General features: G+C 34.8%; 1 protein-coding gene and 1 long non-coding RNA gene across 9 annotated transcripts in view; one reads left to right on the top strand and one right to left on the bottom strand.

The window, feature by feature from the left end:
- The window catches only part of KCNH7 (potassium voltage-gated channel subfamily H member 7), a 486826-nt gene that overhangs the window by 17223 nt on the left and 441606 nt on the right, over positions 1-27997 (top strand). The gene's annotated exons all lie outside the window — the stretch shown is intronic.
- LOC123598995 overlaps positions 1-27997 on the bottom strand; it is a 70211-nt gene that overhangs the window by 14515 nt on the left and 27699 nt on the right. For all 3 annotated transcript variants that reach the window (XR_006712916.1, XR_006712918.1, XR_006712917.1), the window contains exons 4-5: positions 11865-12038; positions 9219-9429 (exon numbers count right to left, since the gene is read on the bottom strand). This is a non-coding gene — a long non-coding RNA (uncharacterized LOC123598995). The remainder of the gene's footprint in view (positions 1-9218; positions 9430-11864; positions 12039-27997) is intronic.

Below are 27997 nucleotides of genomic sequence, written 5' to 3'. Positions count from 1 at the left end.
GAACCAAATTTTGATGTCAGTAGGTAAAGGAAGAAATCAGCAGTGTTTCGTAAACATTTTACATGTGAAATCCCAGAGATTTTTATCTTGGAGAATATGGCCTCAGTCAAATCCTGTATAATTTATTCTTAGACCTATTTTGAAATGCTGAAACTCATTTTAGGTGTGGTTGCCCTGAAAATGTCAGCAGTCTGGGCAGCTTGGGCTCTGTGCACATCTGTCTTTCAGCTACATTGCAACCAGTTCTAGTAATGGCATTCCAGAAACCTGTGTGTTTTGAGAGCAAAAGTTCAAGTCACAATGAGGTGTAAGTTCATTCCACCCTTCCTCCCCCCTAGGATTTCGTGGGAAGTTAGAAATAATCTTATTTAGAACCAAGATGTGAAATTAATAGAAACCAACTGATTGGAAGAAAATATATGGATATAAATACCTAAATATAGCTAAGGTGACCATATAATCTATCATCCAAAGTAGGATTCTTTTTAAAGTAAAGGGGGAGGTTATTAATAATTATACCAAGAAAATAGGAAAAATCCAGAACTGTCCAGACAAACTGGACATATAAACACTCTGAATACAACCTATATCTGGCACTGTGTATCAGGTTTTCAAAATGTATACCATTCTATAGTACAGACTTTTCATGAACATTTTGTAGGTTTTTGAAAGTAGTGAGTTTAAAAGTGTAGCTACTCATTCTTGTGATGCCTAAAATGCTTACCGTGTAGACAAAGACAGTATCTTGCAATCTGGAGAAATGAGTCAGAATTCCTCCAAAGCGTATATTGCACCTGCTGACCTCTTTGAAGTAAGACTACAAATGAATCTTTCTATAAATACCATGTTGAAGGTTCTTAGTAAAGGACTTAACATCAGCCACTTTATGAACCACAGTGAGTCATGAGAGCAGAATGGACTAAAAGCGAAGAGACTGAGCTCGTTGTTGAATGCCAACAGTCCTTTATAAAATACCTCTGACTCTCAGAAGTCCTAAAAAGGATCTTTATCTTGGAATCTGTTACAGCATGGGTGTGCACAGGGTGTGTGACCAACCATCTTTTTTCCAGCTTCTCTGTCAGGCCTTAGTCATTTGTGTTGGTCTATTTGTAATCCTGTGATAAAATTAGCTTTCCTTTGTGTCTACGATTTGTTGTCTAAAGGATATCTATTAAGTGGGAGGAACAACCCCAGAGAAGTTGGGACAGATAGCATTAAAGCAGAAAGTTATTAACATTCTAATAAAAACAATTTAAAAATAATTAAATCATTCAGACTTGGCAGTACACACTACACTTATTGGTTCTCATGAGTTTAAGTGGAAATTGGTATTTCCAAATTTAAAGAGAAAGATGTAATTATCAAAAAATCAAAATTAAGGCATAAGACATTGTTATGCAGTGGAAAGTTAAGCGAAAGTAATACTACTGGGATTCTCATATTGTTTGTATTTTTCCAGATACACAAACATGAAAGAAGTCATCTTTGAATGGGAATATTGGGTTTGTAAACAAATTTAGCTTTTGCAGTGCTACAATCCAAAAAGGGAAGACAACCACAAAAAATAGCTATAAATAACAATAATGATAAAAAGCCCTTCTTTCCTCCCAGATTCTACTAACAGCCTTTTTTAAAAAAAAAAATGCTGTTGGTTGTTGAGGTCATTGCCCGTGATGAAACATTGCCAGAAGAGTGTGGGCAAAATAAATGGGGATATGGGGAATTACACCCTCCATACTGCTCTGTTTTTCTGTCCATCTGTGGAGTCTCATTCGCTTTATATTTCCTAAATAAAAGTTTATAGAATAAAGAAACACCTAAATAAATAAATTGAAGAATTTATATGTGGTAATGGAAGTTACATTTTGGTGGGTGATCATATTTTTGGCTGAAATGTCTCCCCCTCTTAATGAACTATGATGGAAAAAATACACACAGGCTTTCAAATCAGCACTACTTTCAATTTAGCCTTAATGAAAAGGTTGTCACAGGAAAAAGCAGCATCTAGTTTTGGTTTAGGAGCAATTTCTTCTTGTTCCTTAGCCTGCATTCTTTCTCAGCTCTTTGTTCCAAGGAAACAGTGTCCTGCGTCCAAACAAAGTGTAATGAGCTGAACATGGCAAAAGCTTTGGCAACTGGAAAGCAAGATGTGTTACTATCTTTCAAATGGTACCCAGATCAACATTATCCTTTTAAAATTTTGAGGGGTGCCTGGGTGGCTCTGTTGGTTAAGCATCCGATTTCGGCTCAGGTTATGATCTCATGGCTTGTGGGCTCAAGCCCTGCGTAGGGCTCTGTGCAGGCAGCTTAGGGCCTGGACTGCTTTGGGTTCTGTGTCTGCTCCTCCCCGCCTCACGCTCTTTCTCTCTCTCAAAAATAAATAAACGTGAAAAAAATAAAAAATAAATAAATAAAATTATGGGTAAAGGTCCATATGTCTGATTCTGCTATGATCACTTTAATTAAAATTTTTGTTTTCAAAAATAATCAGCCCTACACAGGAGTTGCAAAAATACTACAGTGAACTCTCATATTACTGTAATATACAGATTCAGCTGTTTACAATTTGGCTTTATCTCTCTCTACATTTTCTGTATGACATATACACATTGCTCTTTTATGTCTGTTTACTTATTTTGCTGAGCCACTTGAAAATTGTTTGCACAGAGTCACCTGGGTGGCTCAGTCAGTTAAATGTCTGATTCTTGGTTTCGGCTCAGGTCATGATCTCATGGTTTGTGAGTTTGAGCCCCACATTGGGCTCTGTGCTGTCAATGTGGATCCTGCTTTGGATTCTCTCTGTTCCTATCTCTCTCTGCCCCTCTCAACTCGTGCTCTCTTTCAAAATAAAAAAAAAATAAACTTAAAAAAAGAAAAGAAAATTACTTGCACAGATCATGAACCTTTCATCCTTAAATATTTCAATATTTTTTTCTACTAATAATGAGAAAATTCCTTTTTGTAACTACAGCTTAACTATCAAATTATCAGGAAGTTTTACATTGATACAGTACTGTCATTTAGTATATCCTTCAAATTTTGACAATTGTCCCTGTATTGCTTTTTAGCTAATTTGTTTTTAACAATTCAGGATTTAAACCAGTATCATACATTGCAGTTTGTTGTCATGTCTCTTTAGTCCCCTTTAAATGGATGAGTGAGTGACTTCCTCAGCTTTTCTTGTCTTTTCTGTCATTGACATTCTTTAAGGATAAGGGCTTGCTGTTTTATAGAATGTTCAGTTTGAATTTGTTTGGCAAATCATCATAACTTAATTCAGATTGTGGCTTTTTGTCATGTATAAAATATAACTGATGGTGTGTCCTATTCAGAATATCACCAGAAGCACCTAATGTCAGTTTGTCCCATTATTGGTGATGTTACTTTCATCACTTGTCTTGCCATTTTTTTACATGGTTTGGCTCAACAATTAGAAAGTGAAACTTAAAAATACTCTTAAAATCAGCACCAATATAATAGATGTAACAAAAACATGCAAAGCATCTACACTAAAATAATTATAAATATTATTAAGAGAACTTAAGGAGCAAATAATAAAGGAGATACTACATGTTCATGAATTGGAGGTCTCAATATTGTAAAGGTGTCTAGTCTTCCCAAATCAATGTATAATCTTAACCAAAATTATAGATTTTTTAAATATAAAGTAACGAGTTGACTCACAAACGTGTATGAAAATGCCAAGGATATCTAATAGCCAAAACAGTTACAGAAAAGAACAAAATTGGAGAACTCTAACTGCCTGATTTTAAGAATTACTGTAAAGCTACAGTAATCATGATGGTAGAGTATTGGCATATAGTGTAGTAAAATAGATCAGTGGAACAGAATAGTCCATAAATAGATCCTCACATATATAGTTAATTGATTTTTGGTAGAGGCACCAAAGTAATTCAATGGGGAGAAACACCAATCTGTTCAACAAATGAGCTAGATTAACTAGAAAAATATATAAGAAAAAGTAGATCTTGGTCCTTACATTATATTTTGCACAAAAATTAATTTGATATGGTTTGTAGATCTAAACATAAAGGCTAAACCTATAAAGTTTCTAGAAATAAACAACCACAAAAAGGTTTGTAACTTCAAGTAGGCAAAGATTTCTAAGAAAGTATAAAAAAGGCATTATCCATTAGAAGAAAAATGATGAATTGGACATCATCAAAATTGAAAACTTATGTACTTCAATGAAAATTGATATAACCTGAGAGGAAAATATCATCAATTCATTTATTTGACAAAGGAATTATATTTTAAATAGATGTGTCTATATACTATATAACATATAACATACAACATATAATAAATATACGTTTATGTCTACAAATCAGTAATGAAAAGACAAACAGCCTAAATAAAAATTATGGGCAAAAGATTCATATGGATACCTCACAAAAGAAAAATACAGAATGGCCACTAAGCACATGAAAAGGGAAATGCAATTTAAAACCAAAGTAAGATGCTACTTAATACTCATCAGAATATATCAAATTAAAAGACTGACAACATCGAATGTTGGTGAGAATGTGATGCAACTGAGACTCTCATACATTGCCAATGGGATTACAAAATATTATGAACACTTGGGAAAACTGTTTAGTGTTTCATTATAAAATTAAACATGCACCTACCTTATGATCCAGCAATTCCTCTTCTTGGGAGGTCTTCATCCAAGACAAATGAAGGTATATGTCCGCAAAGTGGTTTGTGTAAAATGTTTATAGTAGCTTCATTTATAATAGCTCAAAGCTGCAAACAACCCAAGTGTTCATCTACAGGCATTTGGTTAAATAAATTGTGGTATAACCATCGAAGGAATAGCAAACTATTCATATGAAAGAGAAACATTATAAATGATTTTCATAAATATGTTGAGCAGAAAAGTCATAAATAAAAGAATAAATACTGCATAATTCTATTTATATAAAGCTCAAAGTTAGGAAGAACAAGCTAATCTATGGTGATAGAAGTCAAAACTGTAGTTGCCTGTGGGGTAGGGGGAGTAGGAACGGCCTGGAGGGGAGCACATAGAAACTTTTGGAAGTGATGGACACATTTTAGATCTTGATTGGTGTGTTGATTATATGAGTCTTTATATTAGTCCATACTTAACAGATTGTATATTTAAATTTCCATTTCACTGTATATACATTTTCCCTGAATATAATAAAGTCACTATATACATTCAGAGTCACATAGTTTTTTTCTATAACCATACAACCATTACACAGACTTTAGTATGACTTAAATAAATGCATCAAAGGAAACACATTCTTCAAATCCAGGGCACTTACTTTCATGTATAGGGGAATTAACATTATATGTAGTAGTCTATATATTGGATTTTCATCATAGCAGTAAAAATCACAACCAATAACTCATTTCCTGTCTTCTTTTTCAAAGATGAAAGACATTAGAAGTATCTTGAAATACCAACTAGGATTTATTTTCAGTATTTGGAAATAAGAGTTACACATTTGATTAGCTACTAGTTGTGTTTATTTTCCCCAGTGGCCTCTCAGATTTTAGTAATGCCTCAAAGGCACTAAATCTATTGCTTTACTATGTGGTGGCCTATTTTCTATCGAATTTCACCCTTGGTAACAGTGGTAATTCATAATTTGAAATCCTTATGTCATCCTCTTAAAACTATACCTAAACCAATTGTATTTCTTTCTTTCCTACATTAGTAAATGGTATTTCACTTTTGTTTAAGGACATTATTTTTATTTTTAAGTAACAAACGGATCTTCAATAATCTCTGAGTCCTTCAGGGTAGGGTACTCTCTATTGATTTCTGCTTATAGTTTTCAAGATTCTATTATGGGTAAGGCAGGAACGGCAGTTTTAATGAGAGTCCTTTTTTGTTTTTGTTGTTGTTGTTAAATGTAAATCCAAAGAGTTCTACTAAAATAAGACAAATGTCAGTAAAGAGGAAAATGCAATGGTAGAAAAGGTTTCTTTAGTAAGGCAGATTTCTAACTAGAATGTTTTGATCTAGAGAATATAAGTGATAGGAAATCGTGTAATCCAAAAGATACATACATGCTACTCATGTGGTCACATACATCTCTTCTTCACCAAAATACTGAAATCTAAAATGGCCCAGCTTTCTTTGAAGATTGAAAGAAAGCATGTTTAAATGTATAGCTATACTGAGATTAATATAGCTGCCCCCAAGGTATAGTGTTGATTAAATTGACACGTATGTCTTTATGGAGCACCTGGGTGGTTCAGTTGGTTAAGTGTCCATCTTTGGCTCCGGTCATGATCTCACAATTCGTGCATTAGGCTCTGCCCTGACAGCTCAGAGCCTGGAGCGTGCTTCAGATTCTGTGTTTCCCTCTCGCTCTGCCCCTCCCCGGCTTGTGCGCACGCTCAATTTTTTCTCTCTCTTTCTCTCTCTCTCTCTCAAAAAAAAAAAAAAATAAACTAACATTTTAAAGAAAGAAAAGTTTATTTGTGATTGCTAGAGCTGAGACAGACGTGTTTGAGATGTAGATTTAATATTTTATTGACTCATTTGAGACTGACACAAAGGGAAGCCAGTTTTCCTTAGTGGCCATCCTTTGGTGCCCCTTTGCTTTTCAGTATGCATAATTAATCAGGGCATTCTGACCCAATTGTTGTGTTCCTTACTTTCTTTTATTCCTCTTTATGTTTAATAGAGTAAGATCAGTTCAAAACCATACCGAAAACCTAGTGCATACATGATTGCATTACTTCACAAGATTTTCCTAATGATGGAGTGTTTGCTCACATTTATCATAATGAGAGTTGAACTATATCCTAATTATTTTGTCATGTGATAGATCACTAAAGATTATTATTGCATATTTATATCTTTGGAAAAAATGTCATGTGTCTCATTTATTTATTGATTGATTTTTAGAGAGAGAGCACACACAAGCTTTGGGGGAGGGAGGAGGCAGGGGGAGAGAGAGAGAGAGAGAGAGAGAGAGAGAGAGAGAGAGAGAGAGAATCTTAAGCAGGTTCCATGTTCAGCGCAGAGCATAACTCAGGGCTTGATCCCAGGACTCTAGAACCAAGACCTGAGCAGAAACCTAGAGTCAGATGTTCAAACAACTGAGCCATCCAGGTGCCTCTCATGTGTCTCTTTGTTTGTGTGTGTGTGTGTGTGTGTGTGTGTATGTTTTCTTGGGGAGAGACAGAAAGAGAGAGAGCAGGGGAGGGGCAGAGAGAGTCAAGCAGGCTCCGCTCCCAGTGCAGAGCCCGACACGCGGCTTGATCTCCCGATCCTGAGATCATGACCTGAGCCATAATCAAGAGTCAGATACTTAACCAACTGAGCTACCCAGGCACCCCTCTCATTTTTTATTACTATCATTCTGATTACTTTTATTGGTTTGCAATCTTTTTTTTTTTTCCACGTTTTTATTTATTTTTGGGACAGAGAGACAGAGCATGAACGGGGGAGGGGCAGAGAGAGAGGGAGACACAGAATCGGAAACAGGCTCCAGGCTCCGAGCCATCAGCCCAGAGCCCGACGCGGGACTCGAACTCACGGACCGCGAGATCGTGACCTGGCTGAAGTCGGACGCTTAACCGACTGCGCCACCCAGGCGCCCCGGTTTGCAATCTTAAAACTTCACTGCTTTAAACAGAGGATTCACTGGTAATTCTGTTCCTTTCATTCTAAACTGAACCAGCATGTTTAGAATAAGAGGATAAGGTATATTGTCTCCTTTAATTGTAGTAAACATTAGATTAGGATCTCTGGTCTTTAAATTTGAAATGTTTGGAGAGATTACTTCCTGTAAAAAATATAATTTTCAGAGTATAAAAGACAAAGTTCGTATTTGTTTCTGTTACTGGAAGAGGCAAAAAACAGAAGTAGAGATGGAAAATGGGGGAAATTATGTAGGAAAACAAAGCTGTGAAGTACAAAGAAAACCCATACATGGGCCTGATGTGGAAAGTGAGGAGGGTAGGAAAACTGCTTCAAGTCAATGAGGGAATAATAGAAAGAAGAATGTTTAAAAAAAAAAAAAAAGAGAGAGAGAAACACTCCTGCTTCATCCCCTCAAAAGAAAACATGCCAATGAAATCTCTGACAAGCACAAGTTCAAGAGGGTTATCTGAGACTAGACATGGTGATCCTAGAAGGATGAATTCTTCAGTGTGAAGAATATTTATTCCTTAGATGTGTTTGCTGTTCTATTTGGAGCTAAGGCAAGAGTGATGAATAATGGATAACAGGACACCCTAATTGTCTCTGTAACAAAGGCGGCAACACTGGAATTCATTATACCTTATTGTGTGAGACCATATATTGACAGATACACAGATAAAAGAACTTACCCTCTATAGATAACAGGTCTTTGTTCCAAACAACAGATTTACTTTTTCAAAAGTAGAAGCTAATAGGGGCTGATTTTGCCTTCCACACCTCATCTCTTTGGTGAAGTAACTACATTAAGCCTCATGGAAAATAAGATAATGATGATAATGGCATTTCCCCCCTGTTTTAAAATCTATTTAAAACAATAGTATCTAAAGATGAACTGCTGCAGAATCACAAAATTTTAAGATGGTGAGGAACTCGGATCCCGCATTATACTTTCTAGGAAGTGGACAAATGGTTCCTGGCCCAGAGTAGCAGTTCCCCAAATGGAAACTGACTAACCAGCTTCCTTCCTGCCTGCGTCTTTTCCTCCCCTTTTCCCTCCCTTCCTCCCTGCTTCCCTTCCTTCTTTCTTTTGAAAACCTTTATTTTACAGAGGAGGCAAGGCCAAGCAACTTGTCCAAGCTCACTTGAAATCAAGACCAGGGCCCGTATCTTCCAATTTCTAAAATAGGGCTGATTCTTCATTGTCCTCTTGCTCATGCACTCAAACAAACAATACTCTTACAAGTATCAATAGAGTCAGTTTTTGCTTCTTTGAAGACGAGGAACACTTGGCCTGAATTTCAAACTGGCATTTCTTACTGAGTTTGAACAATCATGTAGCTTTGTATTTCCTTGCCGAGCATTTCATTTGCTCTTTTGGTGCTTTTTAAACAACCTTTCATAACACTTTCTTTTTTCCAATATAATACATGAAGTGTATGAATCTATAAATTGATTTAAGCCCTTGAGAAGGAATGGTGCTACTTGTACTGTATATTAAAATAGTAAGGCATCACTATTTGCCCTAAAATGACACTGCAGCAGTGTCAGTAAGAAAGGAACTCACATCTCACAGAGCATCGACAGGGACATTGGAAATGAAGCAATATTAATCCATTTAAGTTGGTAAGTCTGACTTATTTTGCTTTATGAGTCCTTGCAGGTAGTTTGGGTAATGAGCTGTTGCAGATAGTTTTGGAGAATGTTTGTAGTTTGTGTCTCTGTGAAATGTTAACATCATTCAGGTTTAGCTGTGCCACGAAGACAATTCATGTTCACTGTGGAGAAAAAAAATTAACTGAGGACGGTACATTCTAGTTACAGCTAGACTTTTGGAGTCTGTGTGTTTTTCTGACTACAGTTTCAGAAATTGAGTACAGTCTTTAGAGATTACGCTTTATCTGAAGCACCACCATGGTGCAAACTATTATCATTCTGTGCCCTTTTGGCTCCCAGTTGTGCCTAAAAGGACACTGGTGGTAGGACAATTAAAGAAACCACAGTTAATGATATTTTCTTCCTGCAGGATCTGCCCTGCTGATTGCACTCTTAATTCGCCCAATTGTGGAAAATAATGAAACATTCATTTTTTTTTTTTTTAAATTCCATCTCTTGGGTGGGTGACTGGTCAGTGTTTTGAAGACACACTATTCCATTTGCTACTAGCTTCATTTGATAGATTGTGTCTTAGTTACTTTAACTTTTTAATTGTGTATATGTTCTGTTGAAGTATTTCTGCCTCACTGAAAAAGTAATGGTATCAAGAGTCATGTTATCTATTTTATCTGAAGGTTTAGGTGTCTGCAGCTTGTTTTTTTCTAAATCATTTTTCCCTTTAATTCCTAAATGATAGTTAGGGGAGGAAGTTTTCATAATATAATATTTCAATAATCTAGTTTCTTTCTCATTAAGGATTACATTATAGCACAAGGTGTTTGAGAAATCTAAACATAGAAGGGTTCATTACTGAAGTAGCTTCCAATACAAATCTTATTACTCATTTTGATTAGAAACTAATTAAAACTCAGTATAACTGCCACTGAAATGCATGTATAGTACTTTAAAAGATAAAGGATTCTAAGGTTGGGAATCATAACAGTGCTCCGGCTAGGTTTTTTTGTTTTTGGTTGTTTTGTTTTGTTTTACTTCTATAAGAAGAGAGAAGAAATATTAATCAATCTGTAAGACATGGACTTAGATCAAACAGACCACTAGCAAGAAAAGACTACTTCCCAGAAAAGTAGGGAGCCAACCAAGCATATGCTGGAGCAGGATCCTGGCGGTCTCTCGTGTGTCAGGAATAATCCCCTAGTAGCTGGATCACGTGGTAGTCTATGGGATCTGGTGCAGCCAAGGTAGGGCGGGCAGCATACAGAAAGCCATGATTAGTGGCTGTTTACCAATGTATGCTGAGATGTTTTGGAATTTTATTAACAGGGATGGCTATACTGGGTGTAATTACCAAATTGAAAGTCATTCACACACACACACACACACACACACACATATGTTATATATACACACACATAAGTGTGTGTATATCTGTGTGTATATATATATATATATATATATATATATAACACACATATATATGTTATATATGTGTTATATACACATGTGTTATATATATGTGTGGATATACGTGTGTTACATAGACACATATATATATGTATATATATATCATATACAAATACCACATTATGCACCATTATTTTATACTATTTATTACACATGGATTTTTTTTATCAGTATGAACAGTGTATATATAAGTAGGGTTCATAAGGTTTAAGTCAGAATGAGGGGAAACTGCTATTTATTACCTAAGTTTAACATTATTTCCTAATAGTCATTAGAATTCTGGTTTTACACCAGAATTTTCAAAATTTCTTGAAATTCAGGCGACTAGTGGCTGCATAGTGTTTAGCGATTTTCTTTCTTGAATGCAGGCCTCCATTAGTAAAGATTGGTGTGGTAAATTTCTTTGTATACTCCTATAGAAAATGTATTAGAATAGTTATGTGGGTGAGGGGAGTTACTTATTAACAGGGAATGTAAAAAGACTATATCACCCATACCTGAAATAATAGGTTTTTGTACTTTTTTTTATCAAAAATTTATTGATAGTATGATTCACAATTGTTTTCTTTACCATAGGTGGATTTTTGCCGCCCATATGAATTTGTTTCCATATCAGCTATTCAGTCAAAAAAAAGCCTAGGAATTTTTGTGAACCGTATTAGCATGTCTGCTTAGAGATTTCTTGGTTAATGGAGTTTAGAAGTTATTAGAGCAGTCTTGAAAGAGATAGACAATATTACTGATAAGACCATTCACTACAACTCAGATTTCTCCCAAAGTTCTAAGTAATGCTAGGGCATGGTTTATTAAATACTCTGTCATATTTGGTATATAAAATGTAAAAGAGAACACCAATATGAAAATCAAATTTTTATAATGACAGACTTAAGAGAAATATGGATGAATTGTTAAATTTGTAAAGCTGTGTGAGCAGTGATTCATTGTGGATAGGAAATAATTAAGTCTTCTAGTGCCCTTATGGCTTTTCCCAGCAACAATTGGGAGAGAGTGAATGATGGACATGAAGTGCTGATCTAAAGGTTTTCAGAGTTTCACCCCAAGTTTTAATGAGCCTCACCAATCACCCCTGACGGCAGCCTGATATTTTACAACCCCTCTAATAAAATTTTCTTACCTACTGTTCAGAGGTACTATTGTGTATACACAAAGAGAGGGATGCAGCTGGTGAGGAAGACTTCTGGCAGAGCAGAAGAGTGCAAATTTGGCTTTAATTTGTATGTGTGATCATCTTAGCTTTCTTTGAATTGAAGGTTAGCGTGTACCAGTTATCCCTGGCCCTGTTTGGATTCTGGGAAAAAAAAACAATCTAATGTTAACTATACAGTTTGCCGTATTTTCTGACTTATCTCCTCACCTTCAGGATTTCCAATCCCTGTCTCCATAGTCTTTGTCCTCTCTGACTTCGAACATGCAAAGATATTGCCTAAGTTTCAGAGGGAGGGTCGAGAAGGTAGCTGTTATTTTCCCATTAGTTATTCTCTGGTTTTGGTCTCTTTTTTTCCACATGAGAGTTCTAGATTCTTTTTTCTGCCAACCCTCTTTCTGCATTTCCTTACCACTCTCTCCAACTTTGAGTTCCAGAAATCTTTGAATCCCAGACATTCTAGTGAAACTGCATTCTCAAAGGTCATTAAGGATATTTTCACTGCAAGGTCAGCCTGCCCTTCTTCAGAATATATGCCAGGAAACTCTCCTTTCTCATCTTTCTTGATATTGTAGTGTTCTTCCTCTCTGATTGTTGTATTCTCATCTTCTACTGTCTTTGGATCTTAATTATTTATTGTTATTGTTGACTTTTCATCTGTACTTTGACCTCTGCATTCTTACCTGTAGAACTATTATTTTACTGTAGTTAGATACCATTTCCTAAGGCCTAATGCTCATTTTAACCTCACTCTAATTATCCTATATTTCACTGCCAGTCTGATCTCAACTTGTGTCACTTTAAAGAAAATATCTGAGGACCTCCCATTTCTTTCTGCTTCCCATAAAGTCTCTGTTGATATGGCAACTTTCAAGGGTCTCTTATAAATGAACTCCATTCTGCAGCCTGATGTTTTTCAAACTTTTTAAACCATGACCAGAAAAGAAATATATTTTATATTGTAACCTGGCATGTGTGCGCGCGCACACACACACACACACACACACACACACGAGCGTGCGCACACACAGGCGCACACACACACACACACTGTGCTATCCACTAACATATTTGAAAGAAGTTTCCTGAAACCATATTTACACATACTATGTACAATTTACTTTCATTTTCCTGTTGTGTTTCCTTTAAAATAATGAAGTTATTATTTTAACTTGACTTCCTGTCATGATCACTTGACTTCCTGTCATGATCCCACAGTTTGAAATGGTCTAGCTTCTCTAATCTTTCACCTTTTCACACTCTGCCCCCTCTACTCTCTCCAGAACAGTCTATCCCTGCCCTACAAGCACAAGCACTCAGGTTTCTGAGTTTTCATTCATGTTTTTCCAGCCCAAGTATTTTCTTTTTTAAAAAAAATTTTTTTTAACGTTTATTTATTTTTGAGATAGAGAGAGAGACAGAGCATTAATGGGGGAGGGTCAGAGAGAGGGAGACACAGAATCCGAAACAGGCTCCAGGCTCTGAGCTGTCAGCACAGAGCCTGACGCGGGGCTCGAACTCAGGGACCGCGAGATCATGACCTGAGCCGAAGTCGGCCGCCCAACCGACTGAGCCACCCAGGCGCCCCAGCCCAAGTATTTTCTAATTATGAAGACATTTCTGCCACCTTGAGCTCTTGAAAATCCTCAGTTCCTCTAAAGGACAGCATTTCTAAACTGTCTTACACAAGATGACCCATAATCCTCTGCTGATTTTATAATGGTTTTATAATAGTAAATTTTCTCCTTATCTAGCCTGTATACTCATTACAAATAACACTATGTCCCCAATAACACTGATTTTAAGTGGTCAAAACAAAGCTCCTAAGTTATTTTTTTTTTTAATTTATAAAACAATAAGTTTGCAAGTAACCTATTTTTCAAACTGCTGGATCTATATGATGACATGAACTTGGTTTCTGAGGGCTAGGTACAAATCTTAGCTCTACTATTTATAAGGTATGTGATCTTGGGCAAAATCCTTAATATCTCTTTCTTAATTGTAAAGCAGGAGGAACACTAGAACCTGCCTCAGAAAATTGTGAAAAGGATGAAATCAGAATACTTGCAAGAGCTCCTGGAGTATACCATTCACCCACTGAATATTTGTGGTTAAATACACTGTCCTGGCACATAACCATTTTATCAGTTTTCTTGCTTGTTTTTTTTTTTTTCTATTTGCATATAATATTTTCAAGTGCAATCTTGTCTGCGGTCTTCCTTGTTGCACTTTTCTGATTATGCTGATTACCTACCAGGCACAGTTTTCTAAATTTTATACTTCTTCAGACAAAGTCTACCAAACAATAAATGGGAGATTGTGCATGCCTTCAAATTCTTATCACCCCTTGTAGTAATCAATACATGACTCTCTGATGTTCTAGAGAACAAAGAGGTAAAACCAGCTTCTATATTATATTTTCTTTGTAGAAGAGTCTCATTGTAAGATTTGTTCCACCAACTCTGAAGATTCGTTATACCAAATTAAATTGCTTTTAAATGTCTTATTTAAAAATTTAAAAAGCTTCTGAAATGAAAAAAGAAATATTTTGAGCTAATTCTTCATTTTGGAAGGGCGGGTGTTGGCTTGGCCTTTAACATAACTAGTTATTTGACAAATTATGAGATGCTATTTTTTTAATTTGTGAAAGGAAGGTTTTGTATTTTAAGATAAACTAGGACACTAAGTTTTAGAGGCACATATTGCATCAGATTTTAGAACTAAATTTAAATTCATTTTCAACTTTCTGTGCTATGATATATGCAGATTAAAAGAAAAGTGACACACATAAAATCATGTCTGTTAAGTGTTTTAAATTTAAAAAGTAGTTTTTTACTCACCAATCTCCCAAGAGTGGAACTTACTGGCATAAATTATCTAGCATCAGTTAGATGGCATTAGGTAACAGAGACTGATAGCAGATATAAAGGGTAAAGATGGTGAGCCGAGCAACCATGAGTCTTGATAGGACTTTCCTGTCAATGTTAGTTTACCTCTATCTCAAACAAAATTCAGTGTAAAACATTTCTCTTTCCTCATTCATTTGGTTTTTATTATGTGTGGTAAACACGTGACCTCTGATATGATGACAAATTTCTGACAGACTTTCTGTTGGCACCCACTTCATGTCTTGATTTTCTTACTCACACTTCTCCCATTTCAGAGATGTGTTCCCAGCATAATAAACTTATTTTGTATCAGCAGGCTGTTAAAAGCATAACCTCTGTTGGGTTCAGTGTATTCATCTATACATCATAGTATAGATGTATTATAGATGTTATTAAATTACAGATGTATATTATATTAAGAAGAGGTGAGAATGCATCACTTACAAAAGAATTTTGAAATCTGTGCATCTCTGTCGGTCAGAAGACTATACAAATTTTTATGGAGTCAAATAAATTGTTATCCTAGTTCCATACTGCCTCTGCCCCTCTCAGTTAATATGGAAAATTTGAAAATAATCTTTTACTTGTATATTTACTACCCTAAGGATGTCTAAAAATGTTTGCATCAAGCGGAAGACTTAGACCTGGATCATCTTATGTATCCTTAAAAAAAAGAAAAAAAAAACTTTTATAAAGCTTTACTTCTTACAAGATCCACTAATCTTATTATGTTCCCCAAAATATTTCCAGCAAAACATGCTTCTGATATACAAGTGTGATATTTGTTTCTTAGTAAAAAATCAGCTTGAACTATCTTCTTAATAATTACCATAAGTACTGAGTAATGCTTTACCTTCAATGAGGTTAAGTTGCATTTCAATAAAGTTTTGACTTTATTCTAGAAAGAGGCAGAACAAAAATTTCAAAAATGTCATTTTAGTATCTCTCAGTGTTGTAAGTTAAAGGAAAAGCATCTTCGGAAAGATCTAGTTCTTAATAAATTCATATCACAAGAAACAAGAAGCTAAAGAATGTCAAAGGATCTGAGTTAAGCTGATACTTTTTTTAACTTTTTATTCAGATTGCCTCAAGAAAGAGTGCAGTTGCCAGATGTTTTGTTTTGTTTTGTTTCTTTGAACTTTCTCTCTTTTATAACATTAGACTTAATAATGATTTAGTTTTATATCATTATGTAGTGAATGATAATAATCATCTTTAAGTTAAACTAATTGTCAGTTGATGGATCTCAAAAATGATCCTGTCTAAATCTTCACTCAGATTTGTCTGGAAAATTCCACTGTTAGTGGATTAGAAAAATCTATGAGGAGATTCCACTGATATGTACAAGACAGCCCTCATCCTCCAAGTACTGAGACTTGCAGAGCAAACACTGGACTACCCAAATTAGGACTAGCATGATGGCTTATCTCAGGAAATATTCAACCAGTCTCCTTTACTTCACCACCTGGAACATTTCTACCTGTTATCTTCTATTTTACAGCTGCTTGTCCTTACAGATGGAAAACTAATTCCCAAATTACTTTACAAAAAATGCAGTTCAGATTCTTTATTTTATATGTATGCACAGACGTGTGTGTATGTATGCATGTGTATACATTCACACATAATATGCACATGAATACATTTACATATGTGTGCATGCATGTGTGTGTATGGCACATTGCAAAATTGAAGTAAACTAAAGAAATAGATTATAAGATATTGGGCCTTATTTTCAAAATTTTTAAAATTTGCATTCTGTTATTTTAATTCTTCTTGGCCTGCTCTTCACCTGGGAATTGGAAGTTTCTAAATTAAAAAAAAAACAAACTAATTTTTTAAAAATAATAAAAATTTAGTTTGAGAAAGGTCCAAACTGGCTATATAATGTAGAGAAAAAAGTAAGAGTTTTTCTTATGTCTCTTTAAAACCCAGCCCTACTTCTCAGAGATTAACTGAATTCTTTCTGAATCAACTCTTTCTGAATGCCTTCCATACTAAAGGCTTTATGGGGTAAAAACTATTACCACAGATCCAAAGTCTAACACAATGTTTCACACATATTAGGCCTTCACTAATTATATGCTGGGAAAAAGAGAGTGGGTGTCAAAGAAGAACTTAAAAAATGGAGAAATATTCCATGTTCATGGATAGAAAGACTCAATCGATATTGTCAAGATGTCAGTTCTGCCAAACTTGATCTGTATATTTAATGTAATCCCAAAGTCCAAGTGAGTTATTTGTGGATATAGCAAACCGATCTAAAGTATATGTGGAGATGGGATGCCTGGGTGGCTCAGCCAGTTAAGCATCTGACTCTTGATTTTGGCTCAGGTCATGATCTCACAGTTTGTGAGTTTGAGCCCTGCATCAGGCTCTGTGCTGAAAGTGTGCAGCCTGCTTGGGATTCTCTCTCTCTCTGTCCCTCCCCCATGCATTCTCTCTGTCCCTCCCCATGCACTCTCTCTCTCTCTCTCTCCCTTCCTCCTTCCCTCCCTCTCTCTCTTTCTCTCTTTCAAAATAAATAAACTTAAAACAATTAAAAAAATAAAATTTATATGGAGAGTAAATGAGGAACTGTAAAACTCCTTGAAGATATTATAGGAGAAATTTAGATGATTTTAGGGTTGGCATTGACTTTTCATATGCAACACCAAAATCACAATCCAGTAAAAATATATTGATAAGCTATACTTCATTAAAATTAAAAATTTCTGCTCTGCAAAAGAAACATTCAAGAGAATGAAAATACAGGTCACAGACTGGGAAAAAATATTAGCAAAAAACATATCTGTTAAGGGATGGATGTCCAACACATGCAGAGAACTCTTAAAACTCCACAGTAAGGACATAAACAACTCAGTTAAAAAATAGGCCAAAATAATTAACAGATACCTTGACAAAGAAGATATACAGATGGCAAATGAGGGAAATTCAAATTAAAACAACAGTTAGATATCACTATAGACCTATTAGAATGGCCAAATTCTGGAACACTGACAACACTAAGTGATGGTGAGGACATGGAACAAGAACTTTCATTCATATGCTGATAGGAAGGCAAAATGGTTCAACCACTTTGGAAGACAGTTTGGCAGTTTGTTACAAAATTAAATACACTCTTACATATGATCCAGCAATAGTACTCCTTGGTATTTTCCCAAAGGAGCTGAAAACTTATGTCCACAGCTTTATTCCCAATCTCTCTCTCTCTCTCTCTCTCTCTCTCTCTCTCTCTCTCTCTCTCCTCTCTCTCTCTCTGAAAATAAATTATTATTGCTGAAAATAAATAAACTTAAAAATTAAAAAAATAAAGTTTATATGGAGAGTCAATAAAAAAAGAACAAAAACCAGAATAACAAAATATTGAAGAACAGAGTTGGAAGACTGACACTATCCGTCTTCATGACTTGCTATAAAGGTACACTGATCAAGGCACTGTAGTATGGGCAAATGAATGGATACTTAGATCAATGGAAAAGAACAGAAAACTCAGAAATAGTCATATATATATATTCAGAAATAGTCATATATATATACACACACACACACGCGCGCGCACGCACACATACGCACACACATACACACACACACACACACATTGTCTTTGTTTTCGACAATGGAGCAAATACAATTCAATAGAGAAAAGATAGTCTTTTCAACAAATGGTATTGGACCAACTGGACATCCACATCCAAAAAATAAAAAATAAAAAGCAATCTAGACACAGATCTTACACCCTTCACAAAAACTATCTGAAATTGAATCTCAGCCTAAATGTGACCTGCAGCTTTATTCATAATTACCAAAAATTGGAAGCAAACCAGATGTCTTTCAGTAGGTAAATGGATAAATAAATTGTGTTCATCCAAACAGTGGAATATTATTCAGTGTTAAAAAGAAATGAGCTATCAAGCCATGAGAAGACATGAAGCAATCATGAGTGCATGTGACTAAGTGAAAGAAACCAATCTGAGAAGGATGCATACTTGTATGATTCGACTATATGACGTTCTGGAAAAGGCAAAAATATACATACAGACAATAAAAAGATCAATGGTTGCTGGTGGTTGAGGTGGGGGGGAAAGAAGGATGAATAAGCAGGGCACTGGAGATTTTTAGCACAGTGAAAATACTGTGTGATACAATAATAATGGATACATGACTTTATACATTTGTCCAAACCCATAAAGTGTAGAACACTAAGAGAGAAACCTAATATAAACTATGGACTCTAGGTTATAAAGGTGCATCAGTTTTGTTTTATAATCAAATGTACCACTTTGGTGGGAAATGTTGATAACTGGGAGGGAGACTATGCATGTGTGGGGGCAGGGGATATAGGGGAAATCTTTATATCTGCTGTCCATTTTGCTATGAACCTAAAATTGCTTTAAAAAAATAAAGTCTAGGGTGCTTGGTTGGTTAAGTCCCTTGGGCGCTGGACTCTTGGTTTTGGCTCAGGTCATGATCTCGTGGTTCATGGATTCGAGTCCTGCGTCAGGCTTCACGGAGGCTGCTTGCTATTCTCTCTCTCCCCCTCTCTGCCCCTCCCCCACTCATGCTTTCTGTCTGTCTCTCTCTCTCAAAATAACTTTAAAAAATTAATTTTTTAAAAAAAAGTAAAGTTTATAGGAAGGAAGGTAGGAAGGAAGGATGGAAGGAAGGAGAAAGAGAGGGGAAAATAATGTATGAATGAATGCAAAAAAATATAATTAGTAAATGGCTTCAAAGTCCATATTCTATAAATTATTTATATATCAGTTTTCCATTTTATGTCTTCTTTATTTTCAACTTGCAAAGGGATGTTAAACTTCGGGTTTATAAATTAAAATAAACCATAAGCCTTATCTTCAGAAATTTGACTTCCTATAATTTGATTAATATATAATCTTGTGTTTAAAAATGTTAAAAGATTATTATAGGAGCTAGTTTAGGTAATATTTTTAGTTTAAGAGTTAACCTAGTTAGTAGTTGTCATTTTTATGTCTTTGGCTTCACTAAAAAATAATATTTTTTATTCCCACAACTGTAGTTTTACTGAAACCTCAAATTCCATTCAGATATCTAGTGTTTCCAGTTGTGTGAATGCCTAATGGAATACAAAGTATCATTGCTTTATTAGGAAAACTTATATTGTCTCAGACTGCTAATATTTCTTCCCTTGGTGACTTAAACAGAATGCCATAAAGCACATTGCAAATTGTAACACTGACTAGTAGAATTTGAGGACTAGAAGGCCAGATCATTAATTTTTTTTTTTTCAAATTCTTCTTTAGTTTTGAGAGAGACAGAGTGTGAGCAGGGAGGGCAAAGACACACACACGCACACGCGCGCACACACACACACAGAATCCGAAGCATGCCCCAGGCTTTCAGTTGTCCGCACAGAGCCCGATGTGGGGCTTGAACCCATGAACCATGAGATTATGACCTGAGCTGAAGTCGACACCCAACCAACTGAGCCACCCAGGTGCCCCAGATCATTGTTTTTTTTTTTTTTTTTTTTTTTATTAACAGTAATGATAGCTATTAGTAATTGCCTACTCACAATCATGAATTACTGAGATAAGGAAATCTATAAACTACAGTAATAATTTGTGTCAGTCACAATTCAAAGGCATCTACTATTTTCTGGTATTAAAGAACAGAGCATATAGTAAGAACTCAAAAACTGTGAGTTTTAAATAACATTTTATTATCTTCATCCAAAAACCCCTGAATTGAAAACAATGAATGGTTGCACAAGCTGTTATTCCTAAATCTGAGTTACCTAAACTTAGAATTAGTTTAGAATGATTTTATAAATGTATATAATCCTTTGAGGCAGTGAGATTAGAAAATTTCATGTCTGGGAATTTAGGTATTCACATTGTCATATTCACAGAAATGGTATAATCGAGGGTGAGGGAGTAAAAACTAAATGAAGTTATTTTGATTTTAAAATATTTTGGGAGGAAAATTCTTTGATTTTTTGGAGATGATTGGAGACATCTTGGCATGTTACCAAATGTGTCATTGCCCATAGTTTCTGTAACTAAGTAATGAAGACCAAGAAACACAAGGGAAGAAAGCATCTTTCTGATTTGAAGTGGAGCTTCAGCCTAAGTCTGAGTTCTAGTAAATTCCTCTGTTCTTTGTTGCTCTAAATATTGCTCTGTGAATTATATACCAAGGTAAAATTGTTCTCTTCAGTCACTAAGGTTCCAGCGATGGTTCTCTGATTAGAATGAAACATATATCAATAATGTTTGTTCTCAGATTATTGGCCTATAAATAATGGTCTTCACAAATAGAATAATTCTATATTATTTCATGGTGGCAGAATTTTACAGTAGAAAGAGCACAGTCTTCTCCAGAAGAGGTCATTTCTCCAGTCAGAAGAGGTCATTTACTAGCTATGTGACCTTGAGGAAAGTACACATTTTGTGTTACTTTCCTCATCTGTAAAACAAGGTTGATAACCATCTTAACGAAGAGTTGAATCCAGTATTAAAATATTAAATATTAAGATATCTCACAGAGGTAAGTCAATAAAAATGCCTTAAGTTTCTTGAAACATATTAGTTTATCAACAGAAGCTCTTCTAGAATTATTATTTAAAAAAATTAATGTTTATTTTTGAGACAGACAGAGCGTGAGTGAGGGAGGAACAGAGAGAGAGGTAACACAGAATCTGAACCAGGCTCCAGGCTCTGAGCTGTCAGCACAGAGCCTGCCGTGGGGCTTGAACCTATGGACCAGGAGCTGAAGTCAGACGCTTAACCGACTGAGTCACCCGGGCGCCCCTAGAATTATTTTTAAATTCCTACTCTTCCCTCTTGTACATTTCTAAAATTAATTTAATCAAAATAAATTTCTCGTTTGTGGGAATTGATCACAAATTGAAGTACATTTTAAGTAATTCAGTTATTCCTTCAGAAGAAGTCTGTGAAAAAGGTTAGAATAAATAATTTTATTTGTAAATAAGTTGACTATTTCAAAATGGATTGAATTGTCAAAATTATTCATATTAGAATTAGAATACTGTTTAGTTCTCAAAATAGAAATCTTTGGGAAATTAAGAATAATAAATGCAATAGAATAGTAATTGTTATGGATCCGTGATTGTTCTGCCTTCAGTGAAGCTTTATTATTTGACCAGAAGTCCTCCTCTTCTGGCTTGGTGCATCACATCACTGAGTTCAGTACTCTTCAAGGCGTGCAATTCTCCCTCTGCCACATTCAGTAGGATTTAAGGGCTATTTTGGAGGCTCAAGAATTCCCTAATATAATCTCCTGTCCATAGGCCTTCCCAGGTCTCCTGCCCAAAGAAATGGATCCATGCTGTTGTTAAATATATACAATTGTGCTGGTTTTCATGGTAGTCACTTACCCATATTCAGCTTTCAGGAATTTGAAATGACTATCAGACTAGTAAGACTGAGAAGCTTATTCTTTTTTAATTGCGTTTTTAAATTAAATTAAATTTAAATTTAAAAAAACACTGAATCAGTGTTTTGTGTTTGTAAATATTTTTCTGGTAAACAAAATTATTGTTTTTTTTAAACTACATTTTCAGTTAAATCACTGAAAACTTAGCATCTGAATTGAGATGTGCTAGAAGTATAAAATGGACACCAAATTTCAAAGGTTTTATATAAAAATTTTAAATACCCCATTAACAAGTTTTTGTATATTGTTACAAAAATAATGCTGTTATTTTTGATATATGGGGTTAAATTACATATATTGTTAAAATTTATTCATGTTTCTCTTTAGTTTTTTTTTTTTCCCCCTGTGGCTATGAGAAATTTAAAATGTCTCTTGTGACACTGTTTCTATTTCTATTGGACGATGCTGATATAGAGAGATGACTGAAGCAAAAATACCCCCATTGAGAATTAAATGCTAGCCTCAGATAAGTCAAATCAGGCCTATAATGTGACTTGGGAGAGGAAGGGTACCTTGTAGCAGAAAGAGCAGAATTTGTGTGCTCTTAAAGATTCTAATTCAGAAACTGCCATAGTGTTTGTCTCAGCAACTAGTACAGAAAACTGTCTTTTAGCTAGAGTGTTGACCGTTTTACCTAATCTATAATTGCTTAGGTTTTCCCAATTCACTTGAGTATTAGTAAATTTTCGGTCACACTGTATCTCTTGTTCTTAGGAAAAGAAACCAGAAGGTTCTTAAACCAGAAGAGTAGTTCTTAAAGTATTCCTAGAACCATCAGCATCCTCATCACATAGCAATCTTAGTAAAAATCCAGATCCTGGAGCCTCTCCCCAGATCCACTGATCAGAAAGTCTGAGGATGAGGTCCAGAAATCTCTACCAAAAGCCCCCTGGATGATTCTGATGCACACTGAAGTTCTCAAACCTCTGAAATACAATATTCTTGTGCTGGAATATAATTGTGCTGATTAATAAAATCACTAATAGGCTGAGAAAACAGTGAGTCAATAGGTGTTAATGGATGGCTAACTATAGGGCCATGATTACGTCCTAAGGAACTCATTAAAGGAACTCATTAAAACACAATCATGGCTACCCTCCTCCAACAACTTCTTATATTAAATCATGAATTTTAGAAAGACCTCTAGATGGGTTTTCCTGGTTATAGTTTGACTATTATTATCAATTGTCTTAATTGAGTTTACTGTTTAGCATTCTCAAACAACACCTGATTTATTGTGATGAAAGGAATTCTAATTGACCACATGCTTTTACTTTTAATAATGAACACTGGATCACTGAATGGGATAATATGTGAGTTTTAAGGCATCTCACTATGCTTCATCCATTTTGATGAAAAATGATTGTGTTGCCTTTTAAGAATGTCAGAATGATTATGTAACTTTTATGGTGCTAAATTATTTTGAATATGACATTCTTCGCAGGAAGAAAAAGGGTGCTTTAAGAAATTACTTCAGAATCTTACTAATTTTTTTATTTCAGAGTTTGCTTGTGGAAATTAAACAGAAAAAGAAAGTTCCTTTGTTCAGAATTGTTATCTTTGCTATTAATTTTAGCACCCTCAATATTTAAGTTAACTTTAAATATTTAAGAAAGGAAAGCTTGTCTTTTTGTATTTTAAATTCTCATAATAAATTTCTTTCATTATTCATTTAATTTGAGGAATGGTTTTAAGTCTGTAAAATACCATACGTTTGTTTTGTAAACATATTTGCTCCTTTCAGGTTAGTTCCAAATACATCAAAATGAATTTTTCCTTCCTTTAAAAATGAACAATCCTTGGTTATATCCTTGCATAAAACTAAATATAGATTTAAAAGAAATAAAACATGAATTTTACATTAAAATGTGAAATAAAAAGTCAATATATGCATGTACTATTTGAGTACATTTTTCTTTTCTTACCGGCAGAGACAAGCCAGCAAGAAAAATCTTTTAATTACTATCACCTTAAAAAATGCCTTTCCAAATACTAACCCCCCGACACCCAAGATACAATTTTTTAAAAAACAGGACAAATATACAAGAACACAGGGTAACTGGTAATACTCTAAAGCTAGGAATTCTTCAAAAAGCATTAAACATCTGAAGGAATCAAAGTCCTAGCACTTTGGCATGCAACACCCATATCAACATTGATGATTATTATATTTTATAATCTAAAGTACAGGAATAAAAAAAGCTATTGCAGCTTGTTGTGCTGGTGGTTGTTGGTATTAACAAGTGCTATTCTTGTTCGTGTGCATGACTAATGCCTTCTTAAAATGTAGTAATTTGACCCAATAATACCCTATTCCATTATGAGTGGATAATAAAGACATAATATTTTTTACCATGACAGGTGGGCTTGAATGCTTCAAAGAGCACTTGATGGAATATTTGGAATTAGGACTTGAGGCATCCTGGAATTAAACTGCTCTAATCAAGGTTTTTAAGTTGGACATGATGCAGGGCGCCTGAGCGGCTCAGTCGGTTAAGCATCTGACTTCAGCTCAGTTCATGATCTCATGGTTCATGGGCTTGAGCCCTGCATTGGGCTCTGTGCTAACATCTCAGAGCCTGGAGCCTGCTTTGGATTCTGTGTCTCCCTCTCTCTCTGCCCCTCCCCCACTCATGCTCTGTCTCTCAAAAATAAATACATGTTAAAAAAATTTAAATTGGACATGATGGGTGAAATTACAAACTAATTGATATCGGTAATAATAGCATATACAATACAAACTAAAAATACTAATGCTGAATATGACTTGCCTTAAATCGGTCTGGCAAAAGCCCTTGGAAGACTGTTTACTTTCCTTTTCTACAATGCTGCACCTGGGCAGCTCACCTTTCTAAACTGGGCGATTTTTTTTCACCAGCCTTCCTTTTTCCTTCTTTTAGATACCCCCAGGCTCCTGCCGCTTTGTTGTGATGTTGTGTTGATAAGAGCTCTACTGCTCTGGTAAAAGATAAAATATGTGTATTTCTGTTTTCTTACATTTGAAGCTTTTGAGTTGGTTCTTCCCATTCTGAAGTTATTCACAGTGTATGTGTACACACAGATATGTAGATATTTATGTGTATATATATTTATATGTGAAATGAAGTATTTTATATATAATACAAAGCTACTCTCTTACACTTAGATAAACACAGGTAGTACAGAAATACAGAAAAGACAAATGTATAATTGATGATCCTTGGATTTTCTAAGGCTTTGAAATGAAAACCAGGCATGCAAATTGTTTGACCAAAAATGAAAATGTTCCCTTGTGTGACAGCAGTTTGTTTCACTTGCACCTGTGTTTTACTATGATTCACAAATTGGCTGAAATTTGGCCTTTAGCATCCTTTCAATCTCAAAATGTTTATTCTAGGGGTGGAAAGAAAGGAGGGATTGAGCATTTGTATACTTATATCTGATTTTAGATTAATTTTAAGTTTATGAATACAAGATTTGTTTTGAATACAACTATCTGATAAAATAGGAAAGACTACTTATATATACAAAACAGTCTTCTAAAAATTTAAGAGCTAGGTTATAATGATTGATTATATCAGTGTTTACCTAATCTTTAAAAAATATTAATGCATTGATTATTCCTTATGCTTCATGTCATTTAACAGAGAATATATATGCAATACAATAATAAAATATTTTTTCCTGAAATTAAAAAAGACTGTTACTTTTTTTCAAAAGTTAAAGGGAATATTTATGGAGGAAAAAATACACAATATATACAGCATTCAGACCCCACAATTACTATATTTGAGCATTGAGTTTGGCACTGAATTTCTTGACAGCTTAAGGAAAATGTGGAAAGGGCCAGTTAAAAAGGAGAAAACATCTGTTTCTCTGGGGAAGCAAAGCTGTCCTTGCTACTGACAAAATAAAAGACATTTCTTCAATGAGTCTTCAACCAGAGGGTCTTTGGTGATAGATATATAACTAACTCTGCTCAAATACAACCCAACAACAAACCTCCTGAGACAGCTCATTTTTTATAAGGGTTCATCAATGAAAATCACCAACAAGCATTAAAAATCAACTCTTTGTTTTATTTCAAAGACAAAACTGAGAATTTCCAGCAAGAATGTCTTTCAAAAAGTCTATTATTCTCATTTCTTTCAGTTGTATTTTGCTAAATAAGAGACCGTTGAAAATTCTTTTATATGTCTGGAATTTGAGATACAGAAATCCTCTGTCATTCATTGAGAACGAGACTTTTTTTTTTTTTTTTAATAAGAAAAGCAAACCAAAAATATTGGCCAGTATCAAAAACCCAAAAGATAACAGTTGGTAGAGACGTGAATAAGTTGGAACCATCGTTCACTGTTGGTGGGAATATAAATTGGTACAGCCACTATGGAAAACAGTATGGAAGTTCCTCAAAAAACTGAAAATAGAACTACCTATGATTCAGCAATTCCACTTCTGGATATTTATCCAAAAGAATTGAAATCAGGATCTCAGAGAGATATTTGTATTCCCACGTTCATTGTAGCATTATTCAATCACCAAGATGTGGAAAAACCTAAATATTCACTGGTAGCTGGATGGGTTGAGAAAATGTAGTATATAGATGAAATGGAATATTATTCAACCCTTAAAAGAAGGAAATCCCGGGGTGCCTGGGTCACGCAGTTTGTTAAGCGTCTGACTCTTGATTTGGATTCAGGTCATGATCTCATGGTTCAGTTTATGAGATGGAGCCCTGCATCTGGCTCTGTGCTGACAGCACAGAGTCTGCTTGGGATTCTCTCTCCCTCTCTCTCGGTCCCTCCCCCACTCACGTGCACACTCTATCTCAAAATAAAGAGAAACATAAAAAAAAAAAAAAAGAAGAAGGAAATCCTACAATATGTGACAACATGAACTAACTTTGAGGAAATTATGCTAAGTGAAATAAGCCGGTCACAGAAGGACAAATGCTCCATGATTCTACTTATATGAAATATCCGCATTAATCACACTCATAGAAACAGAGAGTAGAATTGTGATTGCCAGGGCCTGAGGTTATGAGTGGGGAACGGAAAAATGAACAAGTATAACGTTTCAGTTGTGCAAGATGCATAAGTTCTAGAGATCTACTGTACAATATCGGGCCCATAGGTAATAGTACTGTATTGTATGCTTAATTATTTTTGAGGATATCTCTCATATTAAATGTTCTTACTACAATGAAATATATATATATATATATATATATATATATATAACAGGGTGTCTGTTCTCTCACAGCAACATTATAATTATTGTTTATATTTCCATCTCCATTATCGTGAGCTCCTATGGGTGGGGACCACTTTTCATTTATAGTGTAGTGCCTGGTACATTTTAAGCACTTAATAAGGAAAAATAAGATAGTGTAAAGATTGTTTCACCTTTCTCATTAGTACATTCTGTGGGACCCTCTTCTATTTTTGAATCTTAAAAATTATTTTAAGATAATATATATATATTTTTTAATTGCATGGAAGATTTATTCATACTGCCTATTTTTTTTTAGAAAGTGACAGCATCAAAGAGAGACATAAGAGGGTTCAATATATGTTACTGATTATTTTGGTTTGAGCCAATATTTCAACTATTGTGTATTCAGATTTGATCTGTCATTACATCCCCCTACTAGGGAAACAAAGCATTCATAGAAAATGAATCCTAGAAAGTTGTTCAAGATTATATCACATAATAAATAGAATGCACAATGAAGACTTTGAAATATCTATGTATATTTTTCTAAAATTCATGTGTGTCGCTTTAAGAAGCTGACTATATTTA

Source organism: Leopardus geoffroyi, chromosome C1, assembly GCF_018350155.1.
Source record: "Leopardus geoffroyi isolate Oge1 chromosome C1, O.geoffroyi_Oge1_pat1.0, whole genome shotgun sequence".
Classification (NCBI taxonomy): domain Eukaryota; kingdom Metazoa; phylum Chordata; class Mammalia; order Carnivora; family Felidae; genus Leopardus; species Leopardus geoffroyi.
The sequence above is the reverse complement of the archived record's forward strand: the minus strand, read 5'-3'. Positions and strand labels throughout refer to the sequence as shown.